Source organism: Misgurnus anguillicaudatus, chromosome 23 (genome assembly GCF_027580225.2).
Source record: "Misgurnus anguillicaudatus chromosome 23, ASM2758022v2, whole genome shotgun sequence".
Lineage (NCBI taxonomy): Eukaryota > Metazoa > Chordata > Actinopteri > Cypriniformes > Cobitidae > Misgurnus > Misgurnus anguillicaudatus.
Genome location: NC_073359.2, coordinates 30794175 through 30812234, shown reverse-complemented (window position 1 = coordinate 30812234; position 18060 = coordinate 30794175). Strand labels below are relative to the sequence as shown.

At 39.2% G+C, this 18060-nt stretch overlaps 3 long non-coding RNA genes across 3 annotated transcripts in view; 1 reads left to right on the top strand and 2 right to left on the bottom strand.

The window, feature by feature from the left end:
- The window catches only part of LOC141359253 (uncharacterized), a 452145-nt gene that overhangs the window by 280764 nt on the left and 153321 nt on the right, over nt 1–18060 (bottom strand). The window lies entirely within an intron of this gene.
- Nucleotides 1631–4836, top strand: LOC129430254 (uncharacterized). The gene is made up of 3 exons (XR_012365976.1): nt 1631–1985; nt 3535–3624; nt 3984–4836. It is a non-coding gene; the product is annotated as an uncharacterized lncRNA (long non-coding RNA).
- Nucleotides 16779–17963, bottom strand: LOC141359647 (uncharacterized). Its single transcript, XR_012366122.1, has 2 exons — nt 17674–17963; nt 16779–17076 (listed from the first exon to the last, which is right to left on the bottom strand). It is a non-coding gene; the product is annotated as an uncharacterized lncRNA (long non-coding RNA).

The following is an 18060-nucleotide window of genomic DNA, read 5'->3' as shown; positions in this document are numbered from 1 at the left end:
TTATGTTTCTTTTTTAAGCACCAACTGGGCCAGCAGCAGTAACTGATCCTGCGTCCAATTGGGCTTTCTTTTCCGTTTTGGCGAGTTCATAATCCACCGTCATTTATTTATTACATTAGGCTTCTTCAATATGGGCAACATATCTTGCTTTAAGTAGTCTATTTAGGCTAATAGGATGTAAATTAATCAAGCAAGTGTTAATGCAATGTCGTTTTTTATTATTAGGCAAATGGCGGTTTTCATTTGGGTATTTAATTTCATTCACGATTTTTCTTTTATATATGCATTTCAATGGCATTACTATTATTATTTTGTGTAGGACACAGACATATTTCGATGTTGTAACTGATTTGGTGCGTCTGTGTTATGTTCCGCATGACAGCCCTGTCATCTAACAACCAATCACCGTGGTCAATATGATCATTGCGAGTCAGCTCGTGCATGAGAATTGACGTCATCCTTAGCAACGGAGACTCACTCTTAGTTTAGGAGTTATCATTTTTCCTTACTAAAAGGAGGTCTGAAAGGCGTTGTGAATAACTTTTAAGAGAAACCTCCTAGCTAAAATCTTTTAGTGCGATTTAGGAGTACTCATAGTGGTAAGATAAAATTCTTTGTGAATACGGCCCCAGATTTATGTCACACATAGCAAATGTAAAGTTGCAGGTAAACACAGCAGAAAAGTTAACACACACAAAAAAGAAAAAGAATAACAAAAAACAATTAAACATCCTTTGCTATTTGAGCTCTAACTTTTAACATAATTTTTTTAAGGTGAAATACTTGACCTGTAAAGGTTGGTTGGTTGGTCAGAAAATTCTGTGTTTTTCATAAAATATTGAACTGACTTAAGGAACAATTTTAAATCTGAGAAATAATCATCCACTTTAACTAATCTCATGCGTTTTGTTGTTTGTAAAAAGGACGAAGACTAATCTTTGATACTTTTGAGACTTTTTCAGTGTTTGGTTTGTTTTCTGGGTTTTTCCTCTTAGTTGACAATTTAGAGACATCAACATCTATTAAAACCTCTTCCTCATTAAACAAAACTGACTTTGCGACTCCGCCGTTTGACCAACATTTGAATATTCTTTAAGTCATCTTGTACTTTATTTTCACTCGTTAGGAGATTTGCAGCTGATAGGAATCATCTTTATTGGAGATAAATTTTTCGTATCTCCCCAGTTCTTTTTCTAAAAGCTCATACGGGAGTACCTTCGAATTAATGACCTTTTTGGCAGGACTTACTAAGGACAAAACTGGTGTGTAGGTATCATGAATCACAAGTCCACTCTCAAGTAGCTGATTTACCTAATCCACATTTTTCAGAAAAATCACAACAGCACTATTCATCCTAGAAGCAGATTTAATACTTTCACAATCAACAATCTCATCTACGGCAAGACTATACTCTTCAACCGAACACGCGTCAGGTGGAGACAGTTTAATAGCGTGTCAGTGTGTGAGTTTGTGTAAACTAAACTGCTGACCTGTTGCAGCTATGCAAACCAGCCACACTTGTAGCAGCCACCAAACAATCAATAAAACTCCACCAAACACTCTAAACAACACTACAAAATATCAATAGAAAATTGTTGAGAAAAGAAAGGTTTAGAAAAAAAGAATTACACTGTAAAAAATGATTCTGAGTTTTAGTCAGGTGGACAAGTAAAATCATGTCCTGTCAACTTGCAGTGTCTCACTACGCACTAGGATGAGTTATAACAACCTCAACTTAAAGGGAAATTTTAAACTTTAAATAAGGTGTTCATATAACAACAAAACATAGGTTGTTTCAATTTTTTGCCTCATGCGCATGTGCCAGAATCTCTACGTCATAATGACGTACTACTTTAACGAATTTGAACAAGACGCGCCAGCGCCATTTTCTGCACGAGAGGACGAGATCGCTACACGAGTTGCTGATGGGAGAAAAAAGAAGACGAAGGAGCTCTTATTTGAACGACTACAGATGTATTTTTATAGTAAGTATACCCCGATTTGTTCTTTCTTTCATGTAAAAAATAGGCTTGTTTTGTTTGTGTATTGATTTAAGACAACTTGATTGGTAAGTTAACGTTAATCAGGAGCCATTTTTGCTAGCTATGCAGTGTTAGACACCGAGCTGTTAGACACGTGAGCAGAAAGAGAAGTCGTCTTTGACTAGTGTAAGTTAATGTTGGTAAATAGATAAAAACGTGTACAGTTACTTAGCATGTTAATTGGTGTAAAATGGCCCAAAATAGCTTTTTCGCATGGTTTAAAGTTTTCAGGCACCGTGCCGGATCTCCGGCGGGCGGCGTTGGCTGCGAATTAAAAAAAAAAAAAAAAATTATATCATTTCGCGTTCATGCGTTCACCCACAAATAGGATGAGAGGAACACATCTTTTTCTCTCAACCAAACTAAACTAGCCAATCAGAAGTAGAATGGGGCGGGTCTTTAAGTGTGGTTGAGAGATCCAGCTGCAGGTACCGAGCGGAGACCGGAGATGTCACGTAGCAAGGAAACGTAGTCCGCAGGATGGAAAGTAAGTTTATAAAGAACAGGAAAGATATGACCTAATTGATAAAGCACTTAAATAAGTGTCGCTGGGCATGGATAGAAGGAATGGGCAGAGACAGTCGGCATTTTAGAAGAAATTAAGAGAAGCAGGTGCTTGCATTTCAAATGCTGTCTCACGATATCAATATAAAGTTGCATTTGTGTCAAAACGTTTTGCTTGCATTATAATATTCTCTACGCACATGCGTTAACGCACGCATCCACGTGAACCAGATCCCACATAATCCTGACAAAAACACACATTCGCTGATGGTTTCTGAATCTAATTTGCGTGTGTGCGTTAACGCATGCGATTACAGAATAGTATAATGACACACTCGTAGATCTGGTTTGCCTGCATGTGTGTGTGAAACGCGTAGATCTTGACTGTAATGCTTTGCCAAAAGATTAATGCAAAAAAACAAATAGACTTGACTAAATTCCTGGGTTTCTGAAAAGGCAAAGTCACATCATCATTTGAATTATAAACTGTAATGTTGCAGTATCCACTTCAAATTTAGGGTGCAAAGGTTGCTTGGTGTTCACTAATAAATAATAAATCTGTATTAAATGCCACCACTTATTATTCTATAAACATGTTTTAACCAATGGTGAATCTCATTTGTGTGCCCTATTATAACCATGCATTATGCAACCAAAGATTTTTAAATTCCTCATAGATCTATGTCACTTATTTTTACTCTTAAAGTGCACTACATTGATTTAAGTGCACTCCTGGTTTAAGTGACATCAGCTGGTTACGTCTACTATTAAATCTTATTTTGGTGCTGAACAAAAGGTAACAAACAACTGTTGTTGTACCACATCACTGGTAATTTATTTACAACAAAAGTATGCAAAAAGTGTACATATTTGAAATTAATGTTTTTATTTTTCAAGACAGAGGGGGAGGGGGTGAAAGGATAAATGAAAAGAAAAACAAAGGATTGAACCAATAAAGGAGGTACTTTAACCATCATATATTTTACAGACAACAAACCAAAGGATGAGGACTGCAGCATTGCTTGGGCTGCCGTGATACATGCGAGAGACTCCATCTAAATTCATAAAGATATGCGAGGTAAGCTGAAACCTTTAAGGCATTGTTTCCCAATCCTGGTCTTCGGGCACCCCCTCCCAGAAAGTTTTAGATGTCTCCTTATTTAAAAAACCTAATTTGACTCATCAGCCACCTTCCAAAATGGTAAACATGTGTCCCTAACAAGCTGATGAGTTAAATCAGGTGTGTTAAATAAGGAGACATCTAAAACTTTCTGGGAGGTGGTGCTCGAGGACCAGGATTGAGAAACACTGCTTTAAGGCAAAACAAGGGAAAATTGAACATTAGATCTCTTAATTTGCAGGGGTCTGGGGACTTTAAATTGTTTGTGAAATTGGTTATAAGTAATAGTACCTTAATTTTCTTTTCATTCTACAAAGCCCAGTGACCATGAAGAGGATGTGATCAAGGGCGTGGTGATCGGAATCCTAGTGGTTGTGGAAAATGCGGAGCCTTTTCCAGAATTCTACAATGACGTTGCCCTGGTGATTGAGGAAGAAGTGGTGATGCGTCACCCTGAGTGACATACCTAATGCTTTTCTGAACCTGATTGGCCTGGTGTACGCATTAAACCTTGACTATCCAAAGGAATTAAAATTCACTTTTGAAGTGATACAGCGCCTGTTCATTGGAGTTGGATCACACTCTTGCACCGCAAGAGTTCACTCTTTGAAGAGCAAGTTGCTGAGATAAGAAACTATTTTCTTCTCCTTGTTACTATAAGCATTTACAGTGTTGCACTGTTTTAAAGTTTAAGACCATTGTTATTTTAGATATTATTGTTTTAAAGGGATACTCCATCGTTTTGTCATATTAAACTGTTATTGCCTTAAAGCAATGGTTCACTTTGAAATTAAATTCTAATGTTTTGGCTTGCCTCAGGGGCATCCGGGATGTGGGTGTCTTTGTTTCCGTGGTGGTTTCACTTTTGATGTTTTTGGGTCGGGCTGTTGTTGTCTGTCAGTCGTGTGGTGCGGGTCTGTGGTCACTTGGTGGGCGTGGCCTCGGGGAGCATTCACGGTGAGGTCCAGGTTGGACAGCTGTCCATCGTGGGTGCACATTGATGGCCTTGGACACGAGGCGAGCGGTTTGTGTGAGAGGGCGAACACTATTTGCGTTGTTTTTGCCCCTTGTGCACAGCCGCGTCTGTGCTTGGTCTGCGCATGCGCCGGAAGTGATCTCTCGCACGTGTACGTCACTCATTGTTTGCACGGAGCAGAGATTGTAGGTAAGACGGCTGGTGGAAATTGTGCTGGTTTGTGCTTATCCGGGATGTTTAAACCGACATGAAAGAAAACAATTACGTATGCTCGCGCGAACTCATCCAGGAGATCACTTCCGGCGCAGACTGAGCACAGACGTGGTTGGGTGCAGGGGGCAAGGACAGTGTGGGTGGTGTTCGTTTTCTCACACAAACCGCTCGTTTCGTGTCTTGGGCCATCGGTGTGTGCTTGTGATGGGCAGTTGTTTGGTTTGGACTTCTCTGTGCATGCTCTTTGAGGTTACGTTTGGTAGGTGACCATGGACCTGCATTGTGTGGCTGACAGGCAACAACGGTTTGACCTGGGGATATCAAGGGTGGGACTACCGCGGAGGCCAGGACACCTGCATCTTGGATGCCCCTGAGGTGGGCTAAAACGTATAAAAAATTTATTTTAAAGTGAACTATACTTTTAACTGGGAGGAGTTGGTGCGTGCCTCTGTCATCTTGGTGCGTGCACTTAGGAGCTGTGGCGTGCGGCGGCACTTTGGTGGCACTTGGCTTGGCCCGGTTCGTTCGGTGGAGCAGAGCAGAGGTGGGGTTGGAAATGACCAAACACATCCACGTTTTCCCTATTTGATACGAGTAGATATACGATCAAATATGGAGGCACAGGGTGGAACGTGGCGCTTTTGAAGGTGGGTTTAAAAGGGTAACTATAATTATTATGAGAGGGAGAAGGGGAGCAGATTTTTTAGGCGAGTCGAAGTACTCCCAAAAGTGCTATTACGTCATAAAATATAGTTCCTCTTTTAGAAAGGCACTACGTTTTGTTTTGTGCCACCAAGCTTGCTTGTATAACTATTCGTCTTAAATAGGAAAAACGTTGATGTGTTTAGTCACTTTAACTTTATCTCTAAATGGTACAATTGAATGAATGGGGCTAAGCTAAATGCTATCGAAGCGTCGCAGCGCGCTCCAGCGCTTACGTGCACGCACACAGATGATAGAGGAATGTATCAACAATTCTTAGTTAAGGTAATAACATATTTTAATATTGAAAATGAGTAGACTATTCCTTTAAGTGCAAGCACTAAGATGATAGAGGTATGTATTGACTCTTCTTAGTTAAGGTAGTAACATTTATATGACAAAACGATGGAGTATCGGTTTAAGTGTAACATTGGTATTCTTAAAAATTTTTTAAACAGACTGTTCACTTGTTACCTTGTTCTACTTCTTTCCTTGTCATGTTAGACATTTGATTGGGAATTAAAGACACTGTTTTATTTGAAGTTGTTAAACACAGGAAGAACTGTACATGAATAATTCACTATAAGCTGTTAGAAAAATCTGATAATGACAAGGAGAGTTATTTGTACTATTTTGGCTCTTAAATGGTTCTGTGCATAGTAGAGCTGCACGATAAATCGCATGCGATACCATGCACATCTCGTCAGTTCCTTGATTGGTAGTGGGTCGCCGTCGGCTGCTTTCGGATGGAGCTGCATTTGCTGCACGGAGCCGTGGTTCACTGGCAAGCTGGGCCATGTCGCATGCATGTCGCAGGCAATACGTCCGCGATTGTAAATGCGAGGTTGCCCCGAATGTCGGTGAACTGCGTCTCTGTGTGGTGGGTGCCGCTCCATCTGGGGGCAGCTGGTGGCGATTTGCTACTAATCAAGGAACCGGCATTACTTACAAGATGCGCGTGACAATCGCATGCGACTTATTGTGCAGCCCGAGTGCATAGAGAAGTTTGCACGTGTTTTTGTGAGGTGTATATTTTAACATTGGTATTCTAGAATTTTTTTTAAACAGACTGTGTTCTTGTTACCTTGTCCTGCTTCTCTTTCCTTGTCATGTCTGACATTTGATTGGGAATTGAAGACGCTGTTTTATTTGAAGATGTTAAACACAGCTTATAGTGAATTTTTATAGTTGTTCCTGTAAGGAAAATATCTGATACCATTCTCTAAGAATGATTCTGTGCATAAAGAAGTTTGCATGTGCTTATGTGAGCTGAATATATGTGAGGGTTTTTCTTGTAATGTTTTCATATCTTTGCAAGGAAAAATAAATGCTGAGAGTTTCAATTTTGCAGTTGTGTTGATTTCATTTAAAAAAATCTGGTTTCAGGCAGATATCTAGAACTTCTTGTCAAAGAAAGCAATGAAGTCTAATAAACTCAAAAAGTTAAGTTGTGATGTTGAGGAAAACTTACTATTTTATGTCAATTAGACTTTGTTAATGGTTGTGAAAACATGAAAAATTAAGTTCAACCAATATGTTTTTAAGTTTACTTAACAAAAAAATCTAATTGCTTATTAATTGATATGGTATGTTGGCCCAATTTACTGCAAGTTATTTCAACAAATACATATAAGTTGAGTTAACTTAACTCCTAATGTTGGCTAAACTTAACTGGGTCAATGCAATAAGATGACTTGACCAAGTCAAGTTGTGTCAACAAATCATTTTTTACAGTGTAGGAAACTCACAATTACCACGCTCTCGGCAGCACTCACTCCATGCTCATTCCCAACACGCACGCCCATAGAGAGAGAGAGAGAGAGAAAGAGACACTTTGACTTTTAACACACTTTATTGAACCATCTGAATACCACCATATTACACCTTAGAACAAACACATTACCAAATAATCAGGGCGTGTAAAAATATGTATAAATGAGAAATATAAACAAAAACAACAACAAAAGTAATAGAAAGTAAATTAACTCATTTGTTAAGGATAAAACCAAGACATCACCAGTTAAAATGATATCACCATTATCACCAAGCATCAATAAAGCTCCATTTATACACCATTTAAAATCAAACTCAAGTTTTCAGTCATTTGAAAGAATCTGTATTCCACCCTTACTCTAGATTCAATCAACCCAGTGAACAGCTTAAAAACATTAATATTTTGTCATTCAGCAGCCAGACTGCGAGACTTTCAAATGGCTAACTTCGCTTGTCCTAAAATGAAGTTAGCCACAGTGCACTGCTGCCTGCGTATCTTTGAATACTTGCACCCAAAGACAAAAAGTTTTTATGTCAAAACCAAAACCCAACTCCCCAAGTATTTTCATTAACAATGGAAACAATCTGGAACACTCTGCGAAAGCATGATAAACAGATTCTGATGCGGAACAGAATATGCAAGCTGGAAAAACATTCGTTTTAAACTTTGAAACATGTGTGTTGGTGGGTAAGACACAATGCAGTATCCTCCACTGCAAATCTCCGGATCGTTTGGGTAGGGGACCCTTATAAAAAAGCCTCCAAGAAGGAAAAACTTCAGCTGAAATCCTTAAAAGCTCTCTCCATTTCGTATCACATTTATCTTTGATAGCCTCAAAATAATCTGTTTTGATACAAATCTGATCTCATTGTGGCTGGCCTTTCAGATGATCAGCCTGGAGACCTTGGACTTTTGGGAATTCACCCGCTTTTTGCATAGTCGTAACCGGAGGAATTTATGAGTGTTTCCTGACAAAATGGCCGCCATGCCTGTGCTGGAGACCGTAGCGCCCCTGGAGCTGGAGGTTGTGAAACCGCCGCGTCCTCTCCCCTCTGTGGTTGCACCTGATTCTGTGCATGAAATGACTGTCACCATGTCCGAGCCAGTACACAAGTCGATTGTCACTCCTGGATGTCCGCCTGAAGGCCGGATTTACCGCTTAGTTTACAGTTTAGGGGATACCTCAGTGTTTTCGCTTCGGACAACCTAACCATTTGACTGTACTGAACCGAGCGAGTCAATTGAGTCGCCCGAATCACTTGGCTCAACAGAGTCATTTGGACAATTGGAATCTACTGTGATTGTACTTGCTTTGTGTTGTGTTTGGTCTGTTTTTTGCTATTCTGTTTCACAGGAAATCTCTCAAGCTCCTGAATCCGAGTCTTTTGAGTTTCCTATTACGGCTGGAAGGTTTTTATACCCGAGTCACCTCAACTATCTAACACGACTGGATGGTCCAAACCTGAGCCACATGCACTCTCTGTCCCCTGAAAATTTTAAAGTGATATAATCAAAAAGACTAGTCCTTTTCACTGCATCACGATACCCATTAATGTTCAAAGAACTCAATCTCAAAGGTGCCATGAAGAAGGTTAAAGAAAAAACACTCAGAAATAACACTTTAAAAGTGCACTTGCAAGCCATATTCATGTACACTCAAAATACTTCTAACATTAACTTCTTAAGCTTCTTAAGACGATAACGTTTGGGTTTGTCAAGCTCATCAAAGGTAGCTTTTCTCATAGCCAATGTGCAAGACTGCAAAAATAATTTAAATCTGGAAAGTATGTCTCAATATTTGGTTTGCGAACTCCCTTTGTAATATCAAGAAAGTTATTAATTTCTTGAACAGAATAGAGTTTCGTCTTACCACCAGAGGTAGGCTCAGCATCCATCGCGTCATTTTCAATAAAATCAATATCCTCATAATACTCATTTTCGGAATCTTCCACCTGCACCTTCAAATCCAGTACAGGTTCTTGAGATGACAAATCATCCTGACTCTGAATAAACAAGTCATCGGCTTTTTACAACAGAGGGAATCAGTTTCAGACACAGCTTGCGAGTACACCTCACCTTGGGTGAGTCAACCAGCGCAAAAATCGCTCCAGCCAGCTGGGGTTGTAACTCCACAGCGGCCCCAGCGACATCCGCACCCCTCGCTGCTCCCCGCATTTGCAGCTGGAGCCGCATTAGGGCCCGTCGGCCTGTCCCGATTCGGGCAAGTTTGCCTAACTTGTCCATAATCACAGCAAACAAAACATCTCATAGATTCAGAACTAAAAAATATTGTGTAGTCCTTGGCATCGATGCTTAATTTTACTGACAGGTCACTTTGAGAATTCAGGATCATAAAGACCTGGCACCAAAAAGACATGCTTAATTTCTGGGTTTTTACATCCAAGCAGGATCATTTTGATTGGACTTACTATTTTGCCATACCTCTGGAGTAATTGTTCTAGTTTATCATTTGAAAAAAAATGGAGGTACATTTGAAAGAACAACTTTCTTAGATGGGCTTGACAAAGGCAATACGGGCACAAAGTGATCTTTAATTATTAATCCATTTTCAATCAGATCATCCACCATTCCACTTTCATTTAGAAAGAAAACAATGGCCTTATTCATTCATGAGGCAGATCTGATATTGGCGCCACCGACCACCACACTCACAGCTAACAAACAATCCTCCACCGACACCGCAGCATCAGGTATACGCTTACAACCATGCCTAGGTGTTAGACGCGAGAAATCTCTCGCCTCCGTCCCCATTATTCCACCCGCTGACCGAAGTCAGCAACCTACCAGTGTCACGGTTAATCCGTGTCATGTCTTGTTTCTGTTACGATTGTTGTCACCTGGACATTTATTGATTAATTACCTGCCTCAACACACCTGTATGTCATTTAGTCTGTGTATTTATACCACTGTCTGTGTCACACTCACTGCTGGATCATTGTCATTACCAGTGATGGTAATAATGGCGTTATAACTAAACGACGTTACTAACGGCATTATTTTTTTCAGTAATGAGTAATCAAATAAATGACTGTTTCCCCCGTTATAATGCCGTTACTGTTACTGACATTAAAATGTTGCACGTTACTATAATTAATCTCACTGAAGTGAGTAGGCTCTCATCCAGACAGGCAATGTTTTTCTCTAGTGTGTGTTTGTGTGTGTGTGAGCGTGTGTTAGAGGGGGTGGGACAACCACATAACCGATGATAATTGGATTTCCATGGTTAGCCAACCAGAAGCAGGCAGAGTTCATACACAAACACAACACTGCAATGTTGCTCAACTGTGCATGTCAACTTGGTGACTTTGTCGCTAGATTTAGCAACTTTCTAAACCCCTTTAGCGACTTTAAAAAAAGCGACTAGGACAAATCTAGCAATCTTTTCTGGTGTGGTTGGAGACTGACGCGGGAGCATGTATCGTTCTCTCTTCTCAACGGGCAGCAGATGCTGCTGCTAGCCACTCACAGGCAGCCGGTCCTCGCCTGCAGTCCGCCCGAGTCCCACACACCCGAAACGACAGAGCGATGGCAAGTACAACAAGCTCAAATGCGACCCGTCACGGAAACCAGTGACACAAGTCGGCAGCACAAGTTTAATAAGAAACAAAGTTCTTTTTCAAAATTTGTGATTTTTGTTTTATTGCAAAATCTGTTACTGTTACAATTACTAAATCAGTTACTATTTTTGAGAAGTAACTAGTAACTATAATTACTTTTTAAAAGTAACGTTGCCAACACTGGTCATTACTTCCTTGTCTGTTCCAGTGGTGTCAAAAGTATTCATATTCATTACTCAAGTAGAAGTATAGATACTAGAGTTTAAAAAGACTTTTGTAGAAGTTGAAGTATCCATTCAAGCTTTTTACTTAAGTAAAAGTGAAAAAGTAATGGTTTCAAAACTACTTAAAGTATAAAAGTAAAAGTAATGTAAGGAAAAAAAATGTCATTACGGAAAAAAGCCTAGGCCGCGACACAGGGGACTATTGTGCACTACCCTATCTCCTCTAAAAAACGTTTCTAAAGGCCATAATAACTATAGTGTTATATTAAAATGTTAATGTTAAAAAATGTGGGATGCACTAGGGCCAGGGGTATGCAATGTCAGTCCTGGAGTGCCGATGTCCTGCAAATTTTAGCTCCAACCCTTACAAAACCTTGGCTACCTGTAGTTTCAGGTGACTTTTTCAGGGGCTTTTGATTAGACCTGGAGCTAAACTCTGCAGGACATCGGCGAGATGGTGCCAGGGGCCCCAGTTTTATAATATTTCATGAAATACATTACTTTATTATAAATTCTGTGTAATTAAACCTCAGAACAATAAGGCTACTAAACAAAAGCAATACATTTGTATAATTTAATATGTTTTGTTTTGTTTAATTCAAATTTTATGTTTTAGAATGATTTATGTCATACATTTTTTTTGGGGGGGCTGTGAAGGAATCCACTGTACACAAGGGAGGCCGCAAAAAAAATGGTTTCATAACCACTACATTAAAGAACTTTATATGTGTACTACTGAGCATTATATATAAATATTCAAATATTATAATGGTGCAAAAAGTCAAACTTCAGAGCAGGGCCGCTGCTGGCCAAACTTTTACAGTGGTGCCCTCTTTAGTTAAAAAACAACAAACTATAGTATGTGTGAGGATAGAAATATGCTATTGTTATCATTTATAATTGTATTTTGACAGCAACACAATCTTCAATTACACACATATGCAATTATATATTAAAGCCTATATTTCTGCATCTGTACTTGTGTAGCTAATGGACTTCAGCTTAATCTAATGTGACAAAGCTGATCTTACATGTCAGTGTAAATCCAAGTAATTTTGAAGACTGTCTTTCTTGTAAGTAAATTAAAAGTCAGGTTTAAGGAAACAGCTGATGTCTATTAACAAAAGCAAAAGTTGGTATATATGGTTATGTGTTTCATTGATTTAACACTCAAGCATTTAGCTAAGTAGGTTTTGTTAATGCAAATAAAATTTAGGGCAGTTATTACAAAACAACAGATGTCTTTAGCCTAGATATCTTTGCCATGCTTCAAAACGCAACGCAGCACAATGTCATTTAAGTTGAACAACTGAAGTTACATGATTTAAATTGGTATTGTTGTACTATTTAAATCACACAGATGAGTTGGTGTCAGCAGCCAGTTATATATTTACACAGGCTTGTGAATGTGAACTGACCTGAAAGTGATGCGCGAGTTTTATTTCGTACTTTTCCATTTGAAGACAGAATGCCGTGTTCTGTTACTGTACAAACGGATGGCGGATGATATCAAAGCATCGCGAGAGCAAACTGCTCCAACTGCTCCGCATGCTTTCTAATCGCTCTCGCGGTTCTTTTATGTTTATCTTTGCAGCGCTATCGAACAGATCATCTGCGGTCAGCTGGGGGGGCGGGGATTGCGTACGGCGGGGATTGCGTACAAACCAATAGGGTGTCGGAATGGTGTATGTTTATACTTCTCATCCAACCACAATCGCATTCATCCGGATGATGCAATTTAGCAAGATAGGTTTTTTACACTGAAGCCGGAATGTAAAAAAAGAAAACAAGCCGAAATTAAAAGAAGTAACGAGGCAATTTTTAAAATGTAAGGAGTAGAAAGTACAGATAATTGCGTGAAAATGTAAGGAGTAGAAGTAAAAAGTCGTCTGAAAAATAATTACTCCAGTAAAGTATAGATACCCAAAATATCTACTTAAGTAAGGTAACGAAGTATTTGTACTTCGTTACTTGACACCTTTGGTCTGTTCCCATGTCATGTATTGGATGTTCCTGTGTTACTTACTTCCACATTGTTTAATTCTCGTGTTTTGTTTTATGTTTTTGTAAATAAATGTTACCATCTCATTGTGAACTCTGCAATTGTGTCCTTACTCCTGTTCCCAGTTGTGACAGAATGATCCACCCATTAAAGGATGCAGGGAGTTCAGAAAAGAGGACCTTCCCCTCATTTTTTTTTTTTGAGGTGGAGTAGTGGACATCAGAATCTGCAAGCTGCAAGGTCCCGATGCCCATTGGAGTTAACCGAGAGAGAACGCTCCAGACTTGGCTCAAGTTGGCCGTCGCCACGCCCGATTCATTCCCCTGGGTGGTCGCTGCGGCACTTGAGGCTCTTCCTGTGAGGGTCGAATTCTTTGGATCGGTTCCCGTGACGGTTGAATCTGCTGAGACGGTTCCTGTGGTGGTCGAATCTTCTGGGTCGGCTCCTGGGAGAGCCGCCGCCATGCTCGATTCAGTTCTCGGGATGGCTGCTGCCACGCTCGATTCATTCCCCAGGGTGGCCACCGCCGCGCATGAGTCTGTTCTCCCGGGATGGTCTGAGTCGGTTTCCGGGATGCTCGTATCCTCGTCAGTTCCTCTGATGATTGAATCTTTGGAGTCGGTTCCCGAAAGGGCCGGTTGTAAACATTTTGCCCAGGCCAACATGGCTGATCTGGTTTTGCCGGATTCACCCTGGCCTCCTGTTTTGCTGGCTCCACCTTGGTCTCCAAGCCCTCCGTCCCTCCCCTAGATCCACTCTTTAAGGGGGAGGTAATGTCACAGTTAATCCGTGTCATGTCTTGTTTCTGTTCCGATTGTTGTCACCTAGACATTCATTGATTAATTACCTGCCTCATCAAACCTGTATGTCATTTAGTCTGTGTTTTTATACCCCTGTCTGTCCGTGTGTCTCAATCAGTTCCCTTGTTCAGTAGGCAGGGCACTGATCAGGGAGTCGGCCATTTTAAGGGCTGTCTCAATTGCAAAATCCGTTCAGTGCACTGGAACGTTCGTTCCCTAAAAATTCCCACAATGCAACGCAAAAACCAGTGAGCATCGATGGTCCCTATGTTCCCTAACCGGAAATCACGTGACCTTTTCTGAAGCTCGACAACCGAACATCACGTGATCCAACTCAATAAACTTTATGAAATGTTACAGAACTTTTATATAGACAAACGTTTGTTTTAGTTGTAAATATAAACACACATTGCTACACAGTAAGGGACCACAATCTACTCAATATTTAAAATAATAATATTTATTTAAAATTGTAAATATATTTATTACATTTAAAATGTAATTATATGCCTCCAATTTATGCACAGATATGTAAGAGAATAATGACAACATTTTTCACAATGTACTGTTTTTAAAACGAAGTCAGAGAGATGTTGGTTTTGCCGGTTGTTGATGAGTAACAGCTGTGAGTGATTACAACGCGCTTAAGCAGCCACGTGACAGAAAAATAAGTAAGCACTGTCCCAATGTGCCCAGTGCCTGAACCTGTGTACACGATATACTGATTCACGACCTCGGGAGCTAGGGAACGAATTGAGACACACGGTGTGTCACACTCACTGCTAGATCATTGTCATTACTTCCTTGTCTGTTCCCATGTCATGTATTGGATGTTCCTGTGTTACTTATCTGCCCGTTGTTTTATTCTTGTGTTTTGTTTCGTGTTTTTGTAAAATAAAAGATACCATCTCATCGTGAACTCTGCAATTGTGTCCTTTCTCCTGTTCCCAGTCGTGACAACCAGTCCCTACACTAAGCCTATAAACTATAACCTAGCAGAAAAAAAACATTTCAGGAAAAAAGGATGTAACGACTGAGCCAAATCAGACACACAGTAACTTCTTGTATTTCATAAATATAACTGCAGACCCTCACCCAACAAGCAGGTCTGTAACACTACCCCCAAAACTGCTTTTAACACTTCAAAGCAGAACAGACCTCTGGTGACTATGGCAACACATCAAGATTACAAGTTTTATGACTACAAAAGAATGTGGGAGATTCTGGGACAGACAAAGAAACTTTCTATTTAGTCATGCATGTATTCACAAATAAATGTATTGGGAATTGTCTTAATCAACTATTTCTAATCTCATCATGGATTATGTTCTTGGTGTTTATGTTATATTAGTATATCAACCCAAACTAGTTTAAATTAATGTTTAGTATTACTTACTTAATCCAAATCATATCTAGTCCTTGTTTGGTATCTATGTAATCCATTTTTGATTTCCTGAATGATAATATTCTTTATGTTTAGGAAACTCTTCTTCATAATAACATTATGAAACTCTTTAACATTTCCACCTTAACATCGAATCCAATTCCATATGCAAAACAGCATGTTGGAAGACAAAGACAGTTAACTTTCCCTCTGAAAGTGTGACCTCTGATTGGGTCAGACACATCTTAAAGGTGTGACCTCTTAACAGCTTAAAAACCCCTACCCAAGAACACACCCAGAGTTCTGCCGAGTTCTGAGCCTTGGGTTGAGTTGCGAGATGAAGTTCTGATGTGGGAGTTGTTATCTGTTCTTATCTGAGTTGTGTGTGTGGAGCACACACATCTCTTAAGTTTTTCTTTCTGGATACATTCGAGTCCTTTCAGGACTCTCATCAGGATGAGGATGCTAAACTAGACGTTTCCAGCATACCTCTAAGTTTGTGCCAGGCCTAGGGCCTTGTCTTTTTCATTTACCAAGGATCATCTGCATCAAGCTGGTTTTTCTATCATCAATCCTTTCAGCCAAGATCAACTGAAGTCTCACCAAACTACATCAGGACACTTTCTTTTAATGGGCAAGACATGCAAGTATCATACTTAGTCTTATTCACTGATGCATCACGCATCATTATTCCCTTTTAACTAAGGTGCGTTCACATTAAGTAACTGATGGTTCGTTTTAGGCTTTGATCTGCTGAATTACACATACTACCATAACTTCATGCTTTACTCTCTTCTCTACTTAAACCTTTACTTTCTTCCAATGCTGAACTGTATGTATGTGTGCAGGTTTGTATGTTAAGAGCAGTATGTGTTTAGTTAGTCAATAAAGTCTGATTTTGTATCACACATGATGTTGTTTGTAGTTCATGCTCATAATCTGGAGTCACTAATCATTAAAGGTATCGCTACCTGCTTTTAAAGCTGTTGGATCAATTTTAGGATATTCATCTCCTTAGCCAAGAGAGCTATATCCTAATCTAGTCTTTAGTGTCTTACTAAACATTCGCTGGACGAGTGTTGGCCAGACACCCAAGACCTTTATTTGATCCACATACTTATAATGGATTACAACCCATTGTAAGTACTTTACATTTGAGCTTATGTTTGTTTCCCTTAATTGGGATGGTGGAGAATGTTTTTAAAATATTAATAATTAATATTATTAATTATTATTTATCATTAAGCCCCTCCTTTAAAATCGCTACAAGGATAAAAGAAAAAGAAACTCTGCAGTTTACTCTCGCTCATGCCAGGCGACTCCGACCACTCACTCCCAGCACAGAGAGAGAGAGAGAAAGAGAGAGAAAGAGACAGAGAGGTCATATGCTTTCAAGTACTTTCCAAGCCTTTCGAGAAGCATAGGAGCCCTGATTATTATACCGAAAGATTTGAGTTACTCACCTCTGACAAACACACTGAATCTCTTGTATAAGGTTTCTCCACCTATGATGATCTTCAGTTTATAAACTCCAGTGTGTTCCTCTCTGATGTCTTTGATGATGAGATGTCCAGTCTGATGATTCAGCTTCAGTTTATCTCCGAATAGATCATCATTAGATGTACTGGGGCTTTTGTTTGCAGCTATGAGAGTTTCTCCAAATCTCCACTCTATCAGATCAACTCTCTGTATGTCTTTAACTTCAGTCTTCAAATCAACAGATTCTCCCTCATACACTTTCAATGGTTTTATTTCATCTGCAACAGCAGCAGACAGAAAGACAGAAATCAAATCAATTCAGGTGATTTTCATCTATTAAGTGTCTTGTTTACTGATTATAAACATCAGCTCATATTCTCATAAATGAATTTCTGTTTAATAACTCAATCTTTCAGATTCTCTATAAATATAAACAACTATAACATCTAGATGATGCATTTTATAAATCTCCTAACATTGAGAATTCATCTAATGGGTAAATGACTTTAATAAAATATCAGTTGGTCAACATTAGTGATAATAATTATTCAGTCAGTGTGTTTAATTGTTTACATAACACACCAATGATGTAATGTATGATCAAATCAATGTTATAAAACCAACCAAATTTATTTGAAGGATGCTCAGTTCACATGTATTGTATCCGTTAACCATTTAACATAACAGGTGTAAAAAGTTGCTTTAGCTGCAGTTAAAATCAGGTTTAACCAGAAGATAAGTCAGAGTTAAACACAGTGTGAAAATCTCCAGTGTAAGTTAATAGTCATAAATCACTCTTACATCTACAGTATACTGTCAACAGAGTACAGATGATCATAAAATAATTATTACACTCAAACATTTCAGTTACTCACCTCTGACAAACACATTGAATCTCTTGTATGATGTTTTTCCTCCTCTCGTGATTTTCAGTCTATAAGCCCCTTTATGTTTCTCTGTGATGTCTTTAATGTTGAGATCTCCAGTCTGATGATTCAGCTTCAGTTTATCTCTGAATAGATCATCATTAAATGTAGTGGGGCTTTTGTTTGCAGCTATGAGAGTTTCTCCAAATCTCCACTCTAACACATCATCTTTCTGTATGTCTTTAACTTCAGTCTTCAAATCAACAAATTCTCCCTCATACACTTCCAATGTTTTAATTTCATCTGTAACAGCAGCAGACAGAAACACAGAAATGAAAACAATTCAGCTGATTTTCATCTATTAAGTGTTTTATTTACTGATTATAAACATCAGCT